Genomic DNA, 20,042 nt, shown 5'->3' on the forward strand with positions numbered 1-20,042 from the left:
GTGATATTAGCTTCACAGCTTTGTTTGTGTTTCAGCTACACTGTTTCTGATCCAGCTCCTTGATAGTGAGCCTGGAAAAGCAGAGGAGTATTTTTACAAGTATTTGATCTTCTGCAGCATGAGAGAGCCAGATGGATTCCTGGCTCCTGGCTACAGCCTGGCCCAGTCCTGGCTATTACAGCAATTTAGAGAGTGAACCAACAGACAAAACACCTCTGTTTCTCCCTCTCTTTGTCTCATTCTGCCTTTCAAATAAATAAAATAAATCTTCTAAAAGTGTTTTGAAAATAAAAAAAAAAATCTCTCAAGTGTCACTCTGGTTGTGTTCAATACTCAGCCCCTCATTGGAACATATCAAAACTAGAAACGATGGGCCAGCACTGTGGCTCACTAGGCTAATCCTCCGCCTGCAGTGCTGGCACCCTGGGTTCTAGTCCCGGTTGGGGCATTGGATTCTGTCCCAGTTGCTCCTCTTCCAGTCCAGCTCTCTGCTGTGGCCCAGGAGGGCAGTGGAAGATGGCCCAAGTGTTTGGGCTCTACACCCGCAAGGGAGACCAGGAAGGAGCACCTGGCTCCTGGCTTCGGATTGGTGCAGTGTACCAGTCATAGCGGCCATTTAGGGGGTGAACCAATGGAAGGAAGACCTTTCTATCTCTCTCTCTCACTGTCTAACTCTGCCTGTCCAAAAAAAAAAAAAAAAAAAAAAAAAAAAAAAAAACTGGAAACAATGGAACAGTAAAGGAAAGTATGTCCTAAGATGAATAGGTGAAAAAGGGTTAACTTCAATGGGCAGAGAAAAGTTTAACATTTGAAAAGCTGCCATGTTGAAGAAGTGTATTTACTACTCTGATACTAAGGGAATAAAAATTAAAAAAAAAAACGGATAAAAATTATGCCAGGACAGGTTTTATCTATTGATGCTAACAAAGATCTCACTTTACATGCCCCAAATCAAAACCCCATTTTCCTCCCCAGTTAAATACCATCTTCTGAAGATATTTCCCATCTTAGTAGAGGAAATCAACAAGCATTATTTTGAAAGTTAAAAACCTTTAAGTCAACTGCCTATTTCTTTCTTTTACATATACATGCAAACTTTGAGCAGTCCCTATGAGGATTACCCCCAAAACGTACTCAGAAATCAGTCACATATCTTCTCCACTGCTCCAAATTGCAACAGCATCCTAATCAGTCTCTTTTCCAATCTAGTCTGTTATAACTGACTTGCCATGCAACATCCTGTGCTATTTCCTTTTAAAATAATGAATGCAATACAATTGAAATGACTATCACAGTGATTGGCACATACTTCATGCACAAGGTACACATCAGTATTCTTAGATTTTAAAGCAAATAGCCAATGCACATGACCAAAACAATTCTCAAAAATGGTTCCACATCATCACAACAGGTACATGGGCCCTGTAACTTTGAAAAAATTAGTAGTATTAACATTGTCCTAAAGCCATATCTCCATATTAGGCATCCATATTTCTTTCTTTGTCTCCATATTAAACAGCTCTATGAGTATATACTGTGGAGCTTATGAAATGTATTATAATAAATAAATTTTTCACATTTATAAAAAACACTCTTGAAGTCTTCCACATATTTGTAAAGCTTAAAAACATTTGTGAAATTGTTTTGATATAGTCTAAGCATTGTTGAGAATGTTTATGGTAAACACTCCCATAAGCAGATGGGCAATAACTTGAAGTCATTTTATACAATAAGTTGTAAAGACTAATATGCAGATGAAAGGAGAAAAATGATAGGAATAAGCTATGCTTGAAGGAACTTTCATTTATTTTCTTAAAGTAATATTCATATCTGGTTGTGTTTCCTTTTTTTAAATAATTATTTATTTGAAAGTCAGAGTTACACAGAGAGAGGAGAGACAGAGAAAGAGAGAGAGGTCTTCCATCTGCTGATTCACTCCCCAACTGGCACAGTGGCCTGAGCTGTGCTGATCCAAGGCCAGGAGCCAGAGCTTCTTCGGGGTCTCCCGCATGGTTGCAGGGGCCATCTTCTACTGCTTTCTAAGGCCATAGCAAAGAGCTGAATAGGAAGTAGAGCAGTCTGGACTCAAATCAGCATCCATATGGGATGCCAGCACTGTAGGCGGTGGCTTTACCTGCTATGCCACATCGCTGGCCCCAGGAACTTTTACTTCTGATACTTATATTGCTTCATAGATAAGTTAATGGACTACACAGTGAAAGAAAACATTCTGAGATCTTTGAAAACATCCTATTCTGAAGGAATACTTCTACTGAAAAGGTTGTTTTGCTCAAAAGAAAACATTGAAGTTGAAGTATACCCTTACATTGATTTGAAAAACCTTGAAATTGTTTTGTCATTAACCTTTCAAAAACAGGTTATTTAGACAAAAAACAAAGAAATAAATACAAATTAAAAGTTGTAACCTTTTATAATGATCTTATCTGATTGTACCAGCCTTTATGAATGTAAATAAGAAAAGTAAATTAGTAAAATTTCAGTATAATATTATTTTTAATTACTACTGCTAATCGGACATGCTGTTACATATGTCAATTTTATCAGTCTCAGTGACACATTTTCAATAATAGTTCTTATATACTTAAATGATTTATTTTAGACTTCAGACATCAAAATATTCTGACATGTTTGAATTCCACAAAGGGAAAAAATGTTTTGTTAAATGATGTTGAAAATTAGTTCATTTCATTACAGCAAAATGGATTGTCTATAACATTTAGAATAAATGAATAAAAGCATAAAGATTCTTTGTGCATACTCAAATGCCTTACTTGATTGAACTGAGCAAATAAAGATGTAAATGGAATACATTTTAAAATATAAAATGTATTACTGATGTGAACTTTGAAATTCAAGATTGCTGCTCTATTCTTAGCATTTGTTGTATTTTAACAATTGTACTTCATTCAGCATAAGACTACTCTTCAAGAATGCATCTGTGAATAGCTTACTAGTGTTTTGGTCATTTGTCTAAGATAAAGGGACACTGACCTTGAACAAGAGGTTGGTTGTGAGTCATGGACTAAGATACTTTTATTTATTTATTTATTTATTTATTTTAAAGATTTATTTCTTCATTATAAAGGCAGAGTTTTGGGCCGGCGCCGGCTCACTAGGCTAATCCTCCGCCTTGCGGCGCCGGCACACCGGGTTCTAGTCCTGGTCGGGGCGCCAGATTCTGTCCCGGTTGCCCCTCTTCCAGGCCAGCTCTATTCTGTGGCCGGGGAGTGCAGTGGAGGATGGCCCAAGTGCTTGGGCCCTGCACCCCATGGGAGACCAGGATAAGTACCTGGCTCCTGCCATTGGATCAGCGCAGTGCACCGGGCACAGCACGCTGGCCGCGGCAACCATTGGAGGGTGAACCAACGGCAAAGGAAAACCTTTCTCTCTGTCTCTCTCTCTCACTGTCCACTCTGCCTGTCAAAAAAAAAAAAAAAAAAAAAAAAAAAAGGCAGAGTTTCACAGAGAAGGAGAGGCAGAGAGAGAGGTCTTCCATCTGCTGGTCCACTCCCTAGTTGGCTGCAATGGCCATAGCTAAGCTGCGCTGATCTGAAGCCAGGAGCCAGTTCTTCTGATCTCCCACTTGAGTGCAGAGGCCCAAGTATTTGGGCCATCCTCTGCTGCCTTCCCAGGCCATAGCAGAGAGCTGGATCAGAGATGGAGCAGCCAGGACTTGGACTTGAACCGGCGCCCCTACGGTATGCTGGCGCTGCAGGAGGCAGCTTTACCAGCTATGCCATAGCACTGGGCCCCTAATATACATTTATTTTCAGGATGTAGGGAAACAAAATAATGGAGGATGGTTGAGAAATCAGAGACCACATCAGTTCTGAATACTTACACACAATGGAATTGTTTATTGAGTTTTAATTCTCTAGTATGGGTTGGAAGGGAGTGAAATAAAGTGATTTTAAATGTTTTCATTTCTAAATTTCAATTTTTAAAATACCTTGTTATGTAGCTATATTGCTTTAAAATTTTCATCTTCAGTTAAATAACACTGTAGTTAATGAAAGCACTACAGATATATACCACTATCTTGAAAAAAATTTTTGCAGTGTATCAATATCATGATTTTCACTAAAGAGCTGGGCTAGTTGCATAATTAAAATGATTAAGCCATTTCCTTCTAGCCTGTGATATATCATTTGAGATTCCATTAAAGGAAAGTTTTATTTCTTAGAAATAGATGTTTTCTTTTATTATATATTGTGTAAATGGCACAGAAATTAAAGGCTTATGTGGTTTTCATTGAATTAAAATAATTATACAGTTTAAAATTCTCTAAATTATTAATTTAATTTCCTTAGATTCACAAAGTTTAATACACATGAGAAATATCTGCAAAGATGAGTGTTTTATATACATTCTACTGAAATTTTATCTACTTAATTATAGAAAAGCTAAACCATATAAAGTCAAACAAATTAACTTTATATGCCTCCACTTCCCCTGGGCACACAAAAATACTTAAGTCTAATATAATAAGTGCAGCAGTAATAATTCTGTTAAGAATAAACTTATATTGAAAATGCAGATGTGACAGATGCCAAAGATGACTGAGTTGAACAATACTCCACTAAGTAGACAAGCTGCAATGCTTAATTGCCATTGCACTATTATATTACAAATGAATTGAGGATTCATCTTGTAAATGAATCCCAGTATAAAGAAAGCACATCTGTAACTCTCTTCTTGGCAATCTGCCAATTTTAAGCTAGTTGCTCTAATCTAAAATTGTTTTACTGTTCATGCAGTTACAGGGAAAAAAATGAGTTAGCACACATCATTTTCTGCAGAATAGAAAAATTCTGTTCATAAACCTAGAAAAATATTTCTGATCACAATCACTGTAAAACAAGGAGAATGTCAAATGTTGAAAAAATATTTCCCTCTTTTAAAGCAGTGACCAAATGCACCGAATGTGTAATATGTTTTTTTTTTTTTTTTTTTTTTTTTTTTTTTTTTTTTTTGTTTTTTTTTTTTTTTTTTTTTTTTTGACAGGCAGAGTGGACAGTGAGAGAGAGAGACAGAGAGAGAAAGGTCTTCCTCTGCCGTTGGTTCACCCTCCAATGGCCGCCGCTGCAGCCGGCGCACCGCGCTGATCCTGGCAGGAGCCAGGAGCCAGGTGCTTTTCCTGGTCTCCCATGGGGTGCAGGGCCCAAGCACCTGGGCCATCCTCCACTGCACTCCCTGGCCATAGCAGAGAGCTGGCCTGGAAGAGGGGCGACCGGGACAGAATCCGGCGCCCCAACCGGGACTAGAACCCGGTGTGCCGGCGCCGCAAGGTGGAGGATTAGCCTATTGAGCCACGGCGCCGGCTCGAATGTGTAATATGGAAAAATCCTAGAGTCTTCCCTTTTTTAAGATCATATAACAAATACAGCATTGTGACTGTAATTAATAATAATATTGCACACTTAAAACTGCCAATATAGTATTTCCAAAAAACAACTACATGAGGTGATGGATATATTAGTTATATCTAACCATTCCACAGTGTTTACATATACCAAAACAATACTTGTTCATCATAAACTATTTCTATTTGTCTACTATAACTTGAAAAACATGTAAAATAAAAATATAATTACAAGTGATTCGTGACATAATTTCACCTATTTACTTTCTCTAATTGATGTATTAATACAACCAATAAAAGTTAGGCAACCAATGGGACCAGTAAGAATTATGCTAATAAAATCTATGTTTTTTTTTTCCCTTGAACGTGCCATATATCCTATTATCTGAAAATGTTTGTCACATTGTAAACTATCTTTAAAAGAAAATTTATATTTTCTTTTATATTCTGTGAGTTGGTTCAAATCAGAAAGAAGCAATTAAATATAACCTTAATTCACAAGGACAATTCCAGATATTGTCAACATACCATTTATTCCCAAAACTGTAAAAGTTATATGAGTGTCGCTCCCCCATTCGTGGAGGAATGACACAGGACCCTGCGCTGTTCTTTTGTCTGCTTGGCCCTTCCCGGGTTGGCTGGCAACCCTTCCACCTCCGTGGAAGGGCGGTTCCCCCTGCCACTTTCCCCACTTCCGCGGGGGAGCGGCACACTGCCGGCCTGCTCTCTTGGGGGCTGCTCAGATGTTATCCGGATGTTCCCTTTAGATGTTCCTGATGCATGTTGTCTCTCTCCTCCTTTATAGTCCTCTTCCACCAATCCCAACTCTGCTACCCACACACCCAGTACGCTGCTCTCCTCCAATCAGGAGCAGGTCCTGCAGCTTGTCAAATTGGTGAAAGGCAGCTGTGTAGAAGCTGTTTACTCCCTTCTCAGTGCCATATTGTGGGAGAGCAGATGCATAGAATAAGTCTTAATTCCAGTAACTTAGTCTAGTCCGAGTTGCTCCCCACATATGAGAATTATACCAATAAAAGTAAGAAAAATATATAGCTTTAATTGAGATAGTTTATTTTATTGTAATGTGTGACAAACATCAACAGAATTAAAATTGACATTATCACCCAAACATAGAATTGTCTGCCTGCATTTTCATTGTGACTAATATGCTAAACATCTTTTTTCATGTGATTTAGTTTTCTCTTGAGTTAAGCCATCAATAACTAAGCCAACATTTAGCTTTTGTAGTCTGCAGGGTGAATAAATTTTGAGTAGATGTGAACCTACAGATTTTCTTCTCAGAAAGTGTGTCAAGTTCTTATATAGATAGTATAGGCACACATATAATATTTTTGAATTTTACATTGAAAATAAGGTTCATGGAAGAAAAGTTTGACATCGTATAAAGTTAATATGTATGTGGTTGTCATCACATGGATAAATTAAGCATAATCTTAGCTCCTGAAAAACATGTGAAAAAATACATTTTAAAATACCAAATAGTTGTATAACATTTTTATCCATTTTCTGAGTAATGCCAAAAAAAATGACTGAAATAAAATTCTCCTTCTGAGTGAAGGAATTAGGTAGTCCATTAGATGAAATATTTCTGATATATAAGTGTTTAAGTTATTTGTAGAAAAATGGCTTAGAAGATTTTTTTGGTACAAAATAATTGCAATCCATGCATAATTTCCTTTTTTCTTTTTTTAATATTTTATTTTATTTACTTAACAGGTAGAGTTACAGATAGTGAGAGAGAGAGAGACAGAGAGAAAGGTCTTCCTTCTGTTGGTTCACTTCCCAAATGGCTGCAACAGCTGGAGCTGTGCTGATCTGAAGCCAGGAGCCAGGTGCCTCTTACTGGTCTCCCATGTGGGTGCAGGTGCCCAAGCAACCGGGACATGCTCAGCTGCTCTCCTAGGCCACAGCAGAGAGCTGGACTGGAAGAGGAGCAACCGGGACTAGAACCTGGTGCCCATATGGAATGCTGGCGCCGCAGGCAGAGTATAAACCTAGTGTGCCATGGCACTGGCTCATTTTCTTATAATATGCATTTTCTCTGAACATTTTGAAGAAACTTAATGATTTATTTAATAAATATTTATTTGTATTTATTGTGAATTTTGCAAAGAAGGTTTTGATGTAAAATTCTTTATATAGATAAATAACATTTTATTAAGTATAATATATAAGTATTTGTGTATATATTCTTTATTATATATAATGATAAATGTCTATTGAGTACATTCAATGTATCTTTCTGGCTCAGAAATTTTTATAATTGTTGGGAAAAACCATAATTTATGCCTTCTCTTATGATGTTAGGTTATGTTATAAACAAATTTTCAATTATTTAGACTGTTTATGGTATTCAATTTGTTTCAAAATATTAACTTCTATAAGTTAAAATATGAAAAATATAAGATGTAAATAAACATATGTATTAAAGAAATGGAATTTATAATATGATGTTTTCACTAAGGTAAGAATTTAGGTTCAATATAGTCATTGGTGGTTAATTCTACTAAAAGTTTAAAGAATAAATAATACTGTATTATATAAAACCTTTCAAAAGACTAAGAAGAGAAGATATTTCCCAACTGATTTAATGAGTTTACAAAACCCTGATCCTTGAATCTGACAAAGACATTTTTTTTTTAAAAAAAGTAAGCATATACATGTCATAGCAAAGTCAAAAACTGAATATAACACTTTCGGAATAAACTAAAAAAACAAACCAAGCAGAATTGTTCTTGGGAATTAATGATTGGATTAACATTCAGAAATTATTCTTTATTACAAAACTTACATTAATTTAGTAAAAGAGGAAAATTCTGTAAAGTAGCAAAAATGGTCTGTGACTTTTAAAATTTACTACATATGAGTGATATAGACATCTTTCATTTGATTATTATTTATAGCCTTTGCCTATATTCATTTTTTATTTAGTGAAGCATTAAGCCTTTGACTATAATGTAAGTTTAAAATGGTTACAAGCAAATTTTGTTCAGCAAAGATTAAAGCAAGTTTGAGGTACACCATATTTGCAAGCAGTAAAATTTTTACATAAGAAATGTTTAGACACTTAACAAAAATAGACAGGGGCAGGCTAGTGCCTACTGTCCCACTTTTAAGTACCTAGGTTTGAATTTCAGTTCTAGCTCCTGACTCCAGTTTTTTGTTAATGTAGACTCTGGTTGGCAATGGCACTGGCTCAAATAATTGGGTTTTGGCCACTCACATGGAAGACTTGGATTGCAGCGTATATTCTGATCCTGTCCAACCTTACCTCATTTGGGTGGTAAACCAGTGAATGGGAGTGTGCTCACTCTCTTTTTGCCTCTCATTTTATTTATTTAATTTAAAAAGTAGACATATATATAAATCCTATATGAAAAGGAGGGGTGTGGACCGGCACCACAGCTCACTAGGCTAATCCTTCACCTGCAGCACCGGCACCCCCGGGTTCTAGTCCCAGTCAGGGCGCCAAATTCAGTCTCAGTTGCTCCTCTTCCAGTCCGGTTCTCTACTGTGGCCCAGGAGTCCAGTGGGGGATGGCCCAAGTGTTTGGGCCCTGTACCTGCATGGGAGACCAGGAGGAAGCACTTGACTCCTGGCTTCAGATAAGCTTACTTTGGAAATCTATATTTATTAAGTAAAAGTTAAAAAAAGGATATCATCCCTTTAAAGAATGTTCCCAGATGACCCATTCTAGAGCAGCCACCTATTTAAAATTTCTCGAAAGGATATGTCATTGTTTCATAATAAATATAAATATTTATTTCTAAAAAAAAAGGAAAAGTAGGGGTGGAATAACAAGATTCAGGCATTGCAACAGGGAGCTCTGCTCTAGGCTTTGCAAACTTAGCAGAAAAAAGAAGTGCAGATGTTGCACTCTCAGGGAAATGTTGCAGGGAAAACATCAGTGGGAGAGCTTGCAAAAGTAGAGGAAATGGCTTGTATCTAAGGGGAAGGTGCAGGCGCATGACAGGGAGCACACAATACGGAGCACGGAGCAGGAACACAACAAAAGAACCAGCAGCCTTCCCTGGATGGCAAGGTGGGGTCAGACTGCATCGCCCACAGCGTCACTGTTGATACAGCTTGAAGGAGTTGTAGTAGACTGCACAGCATTTGAGTGAAGCCTGGAACCCTCAAGGAAGCTGGGTGACTGCTCACCCAGGGAGGGGGAAAAATGTGAGCGCCTCTCCACTTCTTCCTCCACCACTCCAGCACCCTACATCTAACTAGCAAGGAGAAGGCTGGCACCATTTCAGACATGAACAGGAGCAGCAGCTCCAGCTTCTTGCTGTGCACCCAGCAGCTAGTGGGGACTGTTGGTAGGGGCAACCACAGCAGTTTGAACCACCAAAGGGAAATGCCTCCCTTGGGGAGTCATACCCATCCAGCACAATTTCAAATGTAGTAGGGCTGCAGAACATGGTGAGTCTTGTGCATACTTGCGACTCTGGGGTTCTTCTAGAAGGAAAAATATGAGTTCCCCATGGACATTGAGTCTGGATTTGGAGGGATCAAACTCTATCTGCCCAGTGAGAAACACACAGAGGCAGTGGCTCTGGGAATCAATCCATCAGCCTCTCTGTGGACAGGGCAGACTATAGGGGCAGAGAGCACTCTCTTACATTCCTTGACTTTGGGAGCCCTGTGCTGAGACTGTGAAAACACTGCATGTGAGATGGGGAAGGGTGTAGCTGGTGTTCTGGGCAAGCTCTGGGTGCAGAGCCAACCTTTCAAAATTTCTTGTTTTGGGGGGCAGCTCATTATAGCTGGAACCATCCACACAGGGAACTCTGTACAAATCATTCTTGCAGATGAGCGTTGAAAACACTGGGGACTAACATCCAGGCATTGCTCAACTTGAAGGTGAGGAAGTGAGGGAGTGATCACACCAGCAGATGTGACACCCTGCCCCCATTTAATAAGAGAAAACTTACCACCTCCAACTTGGGCGATAACCTGGGCATTTGCTCTGCCTTGGAGCAGTGACAAAGCTCCCTGACCACACCCAGCACACACTTCTGGGTATTCACTGAAAGAGCAGACACTCCGCTAGCCACAGAGGAATAGTCCAAACATAAAAGCCATCACAGGAAACAACAAAACTGTCTCCACAAATGCCCAAACATAAACACAGCAATTCAATTCAAGAAACAAGAATAAGGGAGACAACATGACACCTCCAAATGAACATAGCACTTTCAATACTAGAATGTTAAGACACAGATATCAATGAAATGCTAGAAACAGAACTCAAAAGATTAATTGTAGGATTACTCCAAAGCAATCAAAAGAAAATTTATGAACTAAATAAAACCATAAGCAAAATGAGTGAAAATTTTTCCCATGAAATTGATATTTTAAAGAGAAATCAAAATGAAATATTAGAAATGAAGAACTCAATAGATCAAATGACAAATCTGCTGGAAAGCCTTAACAGCAGATTTTGTGAGGCAGAAGAAATAATACCTGAACTAGAAGATAAATCTTTGGAAATACTACAGTCAGATCAAAAAGCACAAGAAGAAAATAGAAAACTTAAAATCAGTATTGGAGATTTATGGGATACTGTGAAACAACCCAACATATGGGCCTTAGAACTTCCAAAGGTGTGAAAAGAGAAACGGGACAAGAAGGTCTATTTAGTGGAATAATTACAGAAAATGTCCTTAATTTGGAGACAGAAAGTGACGTCCAAGTGGAGGAAGCACATAGAACTCCTAACAGACATGACCACAAGATTTCACTACTACACGTTTTAGTCAAACTTTCCACAGTAAAATATAAAGAAAAGATTCTAAAATATGCACAAGAGAGACATCAGATTATTTTAGAAGATCTCCAATTAGATGTGCAGCTGACTTCTCATTAGAAACCCTACCAGCTCAGCATAATGCTTTCCAAATTCCTAACAGGGATCACTTTTCAGTTAAAATTTAAACACCTAAGAATAATTGTGTGTTAATTACAGAGTTCAACCAACGGTACTAGAACAAAAAAAAATACTAAAATAGATAAAGTATTACATTGTACATCAACAGTCAGGACAAGAGCTGATCAAGTCACTGTTTCTCATAGTGTCAATTTCACTTCAACAAGTTTCCCCTTTGGTGCTCAGTTAGTTGTCACCGATCAGGGAAAACATATGATATTTGTCCCTTTGGGACTGGCTTAATTCACTTAGCATGATGTTTTCCAGATTCCTCCATCTTGTTGCAAATAACTGGGTTTCATTGTTTTTGACTGCTGTATACTATTCTATAGAGTACATGTCCCATAATTTCTTTATCCAGTCTACTGTTGATGGGCATTTGGATTGGTTCCAGGTCTTAGCTATTGTGAATTGAGCTGCAAAACACATTAATGTTCAGACAGCTTTTTTGTTTGCCAATTTAATTTCCTTTGGGTAAATTCCAAGGAGTGGGATGGCTGGGTTGAATGGTAGGGTTATATTCAGGTTTCTGAGGAATCTCCAGACTGACTTCCATAGTGGCTTGACCAGTTTACATTCCCACCAACAGAGGGTTATAGAGGAAATAAAAAAAGTCTGGAAACAAATGAAGATGAAAATATATCATATCAAAATTTATGAGATGCAGTAAAAACAGTGTTAAGAGGGAAGTTTAGAGCAATTGGTGCTTACATTAAGAAACTGAAAAAGTGGGCCGGCGCCATGGCTCAATAGGCTAATCCTCCGCCTAGCGGCGCCGGCACACCGGGTTCTAGTCCCGGTTGGGGCGCCGGATTCTGTCCCGGTTGCCCCTCTTCCAGGCCAGCTCTCTGCTATGGCCAGGGAGTACAGTGGAGGATGGCCCAGGTGCTTGGGCCCTGCACCCCATGGGAGACCAGGAAAAGCACCTGGCTCCTGGCTCCTGCCATCGGGTCAGCGCGTTGCGCCGGCTGCTGTGGCGGCCATTGGAGGGTGAACCAACGGCAAAGGAAGACCTTTCTCTCTGTCTCTCTCTCTCTCACTATCCACTCTGCCTGTCAAAAAAAAAAAAAAAAAAAAAAAAAAACTGAAAAAGTACCAAATAAATGAGCTATCAATGCACCTCAAAGGCCTAGAAAAACAAAAGCAAACCAAATACAAAATAAATAAAAGGAAAGAAATAATTAAAATTAGAGAAGAATTTTTTTTAAAAAATGAAACTGAAAAAACAATACAAAAATCAGTGAAATGAAGAGCTGTTTTTTGAAAACAAATAAACAAAAAAAAATAGATACACCATTGTCACAACTAATCAAAAAAAAGAGGAAGAAGACCCAAATCAATAAAATCAGAGATGAAAAGGATATATAAGAGACCACAGAAATAAAATCATCAGGAATAACTGTAAAGAATCATATGCCCACAAAATAGAAAACCTATAAAAATGGACAGATTCCTAGACACATAAATTCTACTAAAATTCAGTCACAAAGACATGGAAAACCTAAATAGACCAATAACCAGGGTGGAAAGTGAATCAGTAACAGAGACCCTCCCAACAAAGAAAAGACCAGGACAGTATGTCTTCACTGCTGAATTCTACCAGACATTTAAAGAAGAATTGAGCTATTCAAGCTATTCAAAACAATTGAAAGGGACAGAAATCCCCAAACTCCTTCTATGAAGCTTGCATTAACTAATCCCTAAGCAAGAAAGAGATGCAACAGGGAAAGAGAACCATAGACCAATATCCCTGATGAACATAGATGAAAAGATCCTCAAAGAAATATTAGTCAATTGACTCCAACAACTTATCAGAAAGATTGTTCACCTGGACCAAGTGGGATTTATCCCTGGTATACAGGGATGGTTCAACCTTCACAAATCCATCAGTGTGATACATCACATTAACAAACTGAAGAACGGAAACCACATTATTATTTCAATATATGCAGAGAAAGCATGTGCTAAAATACAACATCCTTTCATGATGAAAACCCTAAGCAAATTGGGTACATAAGGAACATTCCTTAAGACAATCAAGGCAATCTATGAAAAACCCACAGCCAGCATCTTATTGAATGGGGAAAAATTGGAAGCATCCCCACTAAGATCTGGAACCAGACAAGGATGCCCACTCTCACCATTGTTATTCAGTATAGTCCTGGAATTTTTATCCAATGCCATAGGCAAGATAAAGAGATCAAACGAATATAAATTAAGGAGGAAGCCAAACTATCCTTATTTGCAGATGGCATGATTCTATATATAGGCGATCCAAAATACGCCACTGAAAAACTATTGTGACTCATAACAGATTTTGTTAAAGTCTCAGGATATATAATTAACACTTAGAAATCAATAGCTTTTGTAAACACAGAAAAAATCATGGCTGAGAAAGAACTTTTAAGATCAGTAACTTTCACAATAGCTCCAAAAACAATCAAATAACTTGGAATAAATTTAACTAAGGATGTCAAAGATCTCTATGATGAAAATAACAAACCACTAAATAAAGATATAGAAAAAGACATTAAAAATTGAAAAATCTTCCATGTTCATGGGTCAGAAGAATTGACCTCATCAAAATGTCCATACTACCAAAAACAATTTACAGATTCAATGGGATCCCAATCAAAATACAAGCAACACTCTTTGCAGATCTATAAAAGTGATGCCAGAATCCATATGGAAACACAAAAGTCCTCGAATAGCTAATGCAATCCTATGCAACAAAAAATAAAGCTAGAGGCATCACGATACCTTTTTTCAAGACCTACTACATGGCAATTATAATCAAAAAGTCTGGTACTGGCACAAAAACAGACATGTAGACCAAAGGAACAGAATAGAAACATCAGAAGTGCATCTACAACCAATTTATCTTTGACAATGGAGCCAAAAGCAATCCTTGTAGTGAGGATAGTTTCTCTAGAAAATGGTGCTGGGTAAGCTGGATATCCACATGCAGAAGTATGAAACTAGACCCCTACCTTACAATTTCACAAAAATCCTCTCAAAATTGCTCAAAGACCTAAATCTACATCCTGATACCATAAAATCATTAGAGAACATTTGGGAAACTCTACAAAACATTGCATAGGCGAAGGTTTCATGGAAAAGACCCCAGAAGCCTAGGCAATCAAAGCCAAAATTGACAGATGGGACTACATCAAGCTGAGAAACTTCTGCACTACAAAAGAAACACTCAGCAAAGTGAAGAGGCAACTGACAGAATGGGAGAAAACTGTGCAAGTGATAAAGGGCTAACATCCAGAATCTATAAAGAGCTCAAGAAATTCAACAACAGCAAAACAAACAATCCAGTTAAGAAATGGTCAAAGGACTTGAAGAAGCATTTTTCAAGGGATGAAGTTCAAATGGCCAACAGACTCTTGAGAAAATGCTCAGGATTTCTAGCAATCAGGGAAATGCAAATCAAAACCACAGTGAGGTTTACCTCACTCCAGTAAGAACTGCCAACATACAGAAATCAACAAATGACAAATGCTGGTGAGGATGTGGGGAAAAGGGTATCCTGATACACTTTTGATAGGAATGTAAACTAGTGTAGCCACTAGGGAAGACAGTATGTAGATACCTCAGAAATCTAAATATAGACCCACCACAGAATCCAGCCATCCCACTCCTGGGGATTTACCCAAATTGAAAAAAAAAATCAATGTGTGAAAAAGTTATTTGTACACCCAATGTTCATTGCAGCACAATTCAAGATATTGTGAACTGATGAGTGGATAAAGAATATTTATGGTATATATATATATATATATATATCTATCTAATGGATTACTATTCTGCTATAAAAAAATAATGAAATCTTGTCTTTTGCAACAAGATGGTCACAACTGGAAGCCATTATCCCTACTGAAATAAGCCAGTCCCAAAAAGACAGATATTATGTTTTCCCTGATCACAGGTAATAAATAGATACCTAAAATATAATGTATTGGAGTGAAATAGACATTTTGATAATCGATGATGCTTCATAGCCTTGTCTCTTTCCTTAAGAAGCTGTATTTTATTTTGCTTTGTTTTCTCTTCATACTATTTGTTGAACTCTTTTACTTAGGGAAGTATTAACTATATGAGCCGTACTTAACTGCACTAAGAAAAATTTGATTGTAATTATTAAGAGTGTGAATATGAGAGGGAGGCATAGGAAAGGTTGAGGAATAAAAAGGAGGGAGGGTTGGGGCAAGTGCAACTATCTTCCTATAATAGTATAAAGGAAATATATGAAACCTACATAACTGAATATATATATATATATATATATATAAAAGAAAAGTAGTGATCAATCATAATTCTGGATGTACTTTTAATTGCTTTTCCCCTTTAACATTAGCAAATTGTTCTAGGTTAATAGGACACAAGTGTGCTATGAAAACAGCAGTAAATTTTCTGCTCTCAGCATACGTGGTTCAGAAGACAATGATAGAGGTCAAATGGCTTGTTACTTCTCTTGAAGAATGCAAAGATTTGTAATGAATGTAAATGATGGAAAGCATTTGAGTCAACATTTATTTATCAATTGTCTTCAGACAGCAATTTGTGTAACATTGCAGGTTCAGTTCAACAGTAAGAGATATCTACAATTCTAGAATAATGAGCAACATAATAAGACTTATGCATGGGTTTGCTGAAGCATGACAAAGATTGATGGACCCTGGATAGTAGGTATTCTATTTATTTGAAACATTTGTGTAATTATGATTAATATATTTCATATTACTGATAGAATCTGTTATTAGTGGTATTTTGTAAACATTTGTAAATTTGAAATCTAATGATTAGAAAAATAAAACACACTGACTAAAGATTAAGCAACTCCCCAATCAGTAGCTACCAGTATATAAAACAAAATAATCCCTGATAATAATTTTCAGACAATTTTAGAAAATCAAACAATTCTAAATTGATAAATAGTGTATTGAATACCAATTGTTAGTTTTTTTTAAATGATTTCTAGATTTACTACTACTACACTTGTAATAAGAAAGGATTCAAAAACATTTTCTGTAATGAACCAGATAATAATAAGTTTAAACTTTTCAGGCTATATACTCTTGGTCACAATTTTTCAACACCTCAAAATAGTATGAAGAATACCATAATGAGACACAACAAATAAATCCTACAAACTTTAAAAATAAAATTATCATCCTGAATTTAAAAAAAAAGACTATAGTTTGCTACTGTACTGACCTAATGTACCTGTATTTTCCAAATCTCACCTCTGTAAATATTATCAAGACAATGCAAACAAAAGCGTTTTTTTTCAAGAAATTCCGTGTTACAAAAACTGACATTTTTACCCTTTATCGAAGTATGATAGACAATAATTTCATATATTTAGGGTATACAACATGAAGTTCTTACATATGTACATATTGTGAAGTGATTACTATAATTAAGTTAATTAACATATCCATCACTTCAAATATAAGGGCACTCCAAAAAAATCTTTGGAAAATGGAATTAAGAGGGGCAAGTGTTGTGGTATAGTGGGTAAAGCTGCTACCTGTGAAACTGACATCTCATAGGGGTGCCAGTGTGTGTCCTGGCTGTTCCACTTCTGATCCAACTCCCTGTTAATGGCCTCGGAAAAAGCAGCAGAAGATGGCTCAAGTGCTTGGGTCCCTGGCACCCACAGAAGAGAACTGGAAGAAACTCCTTGCTTTGACCTCGCCAAGCCCTGGCTATTGTAGCAAGTGATCCAGCAGGTGGAAGATCTCTCTATCTTCCTTTTTCTCTGTAATTCTGACTTTAAAAAATGGAATTGAAACATAAGCTGTTTTTAATGCAAAACCATTTGAAGTCCATATATTCGTGGGGAGGTTTTTCAGAAATGTCCTAAAAAATACATATTATGAAAAAAAGTAGGCATGGATTTCAGGATTTTTATCATCAAAATAAACTTATCACTTCATTCCATTTTTCCATGAATGCTTTTTTTGATGATTTATAGTTTTTTTGCCTTTTTTTTTTTTTTTTTTTTTTACAGGCAGAGTGGACAGTGAGAGAGAGAGACAGAGAGAAAGGTCTTCCTTTTTCCGTTGGTTCACATCCTCCACCCCCACCCCCCCAGTGGCTGCCACAGCCCACACGTTGTGGCCGGCGCTGGGCCATCCAAAGCCAGGAGCCAGGTGCTTCCTCCTGGTCTCCCATGGGGTGCAGGGCCCAAGGACTTGGGCCATCCTCCACTGCCTTCCCGGGCCACAGCAGAGAGCTGGACTGGAAGAGGAGCAACGGGGACAGAATCCGGTGCCCTGAGAGGAACTAGAACCCGGGGTGCCGGCACCGCAGGCGGAGGATTAGCCTAGTGAGCCGTGGCGCCAGCCAATGATTTATAGTTTTTATTGTAAAAGTCTTTTACCTTTTTGGTTAAATTTATTCTTTTTCTTTACGTATTTATTTTTTTTCCCTTGAATGCTTTAAAGTACCCTTGTCTTTGCTATTGAGCGCTTGTATGTGTATGTGTGTGTGGTTTTCTATTGTCTTAACAAATTTCAGTTATACATTATTGTTTTGAACTATAATTGCACTGTTGTACATTAAATTCATAGTAATTATATGTCTTACAGTTGAAAATTTTACTCTCTAAATAATATTTCTGTATTATCCCTCAGTCTAGCTTCTGGTAACCATTTCTCCACTGTCTCTTATATAATAATGGCTTTTTATTAGAGTCTACACTTAAAAAAAAGCTGTGCAATATTTGTATTTCTGTGTTGGCTTATTTCATTTAGCATAATATCCTCAAATATCCTGTTGCAAATGCAGTATTTCCTTCCCATCCCACAGATAAATATATAGGTTCAGATGTGTCTATGTACCATACTTTCTTCACCCATTCATGTGTCCGCAGGCATGAAGCTTGTTTCCCTATCTTAGGTATTGTGAATAATGCTACAGTGAAAGCAGAACAGATGGCAAGAGGGTCATTTTACATCCTTTGGAGATAAAACCAAGAGTATTTCTTTTTTTAAATTTTTTTAAAGATTTTATTTATTTTATTTGAGAGTTAGAGTTACAGACAGTGAGAGGGAGAGACAGAGAGAAAGATCTTCCTTCCGTTGGTTTGCTCCCTAAATGGCACCAACGGCCAGAGCTGTGCCGATCTGAAGCCAGGAGACAGGTGCTTCTTCCTGGTCTCCCACATGGATGCAGAGGCCCATGCCTTCCCAGGCCTTAGCAGAGAGCTGGACTGGAAGAGGGGCAGCTGGGACTAGAACTGGTGTCCATATGAGATGTCGGTGCCGCAGGCAAAGAATTAACCTACTGCGCACGGCACTGGCCCAAGAGTATTTCTTTACTTCTTTATTATGTGGTAGTTCTATTTTAAATTTTCTGAGGAACATTCATACTATTTCTAATAATGGCTGTACCGATTTAGATTCCCACCAACAGTGTACAGGATTCCTTTTTCTCCACATCCCCACTAACACTTGTTATCTTTGACTATCTCATATTAGTCAATATTACAGGTATGAGGTGAAATCTCACTGTGGGTTAGATTTGGATTATCCTGATGATTTGTGTTGTACATCTTCCCAAGTATTTGTTGAGTGTTTGTATGTCTTCTTTCAAAAAATATTCAGATTATTTGCCAATTTTTTGATTTGGGATTTCTTTTTTTATATTGAGTTCATAAGTTCCTTATAGATAGATGGTAAAGGAAGTTTAAATGAGTGTATATGGAAAAGGACAGGTAAAGGTATATTATAAGCATATATTTATATTCTTTATCCAATATATTATTTATAATTTTTCTCTCTTTTCTATAGGTTGTCTCTTATTTTCTTGATTGTTACTTTTGTTGTCAATAAATATTTTAGATTCATGTAAACTCATTTTTTTCATTTTTAATTAATTATTTTTTGAATATGTATTTATTTACTTAAGAGGTAGAGTTAGAGAGAGAGAGAGAGAGAGAGGTCTTCCATCTGCTGGTTCACTCCCCATTTGGCCACAACAGCCAGAGCTGAAACAAATCAAAGTCAGGAGCCGGGACCTTCTTCCAGGTCTCCCACATGGGTGCAGGGGCCCAAGGACTTGGACCATCCTATACTGCCTTCCCAGACCATCAGCAGGGAGCTGCATTGGAAGTGGAGCAGCCAGATTCTAAATGGCACCCATGTGGTGTTCTGGCTCCCCAGGTGGATGTTTAACCTACTACAACACAAAGCTGGTCCCTAATTTTTTTTTATTTTGTTGCTGGTGTTTTGATATCAATTCCAGAAAATTGAAATAAATAATAATTAAAAACAGAAACAGCAACTTATTTCTGAGAACCAGAGACTATGCTACTACTTTTCTTCCACACATTATTTCATAATATGAACTTAACCTTACTTTATAGAAGTAAAAACACAAAAACAGTGTGAGTGTGTGCCCGTTTGTGTATATAGAAACAGAAAGGTCTACAAAAAGCTCATGGAAAAATAACGATAAAACAATTCTTCTTTTACAATTTTAATTTTTTTTGCATCAAAATAAACATACTTGGCTGGCACCATGGCTGACTAGGCTAATCCTCTGCCTGCGGTGCAGGCACTCTGGGTTCTAGTCCCAGTTGGGGCGCCGGTTCTGTCCCGGCTGCTCCTCTTCCAGGCCAGCTCTCTGCTGTGGCCCGGGAAGGCAGTGGAGGATGGCCCAAGTGCTTGAGCCCTGCACCTGCATGGTATA

The sequence above is a fragment of the Oryctolagus cuniculus genome, chromosome 1, assembly GCF_964237555.1.
Source record: "Oryctolagus cuniculus chromosome 1, mOryCun1.1, whole genome shotgun sequence".
Lineage (NCBI taxonomy): Eukaryota > Metazoa > Chordata > Mammalia > Lagomorpha > Leporidae > Oryctolagus > Oryctolagus cuniculus.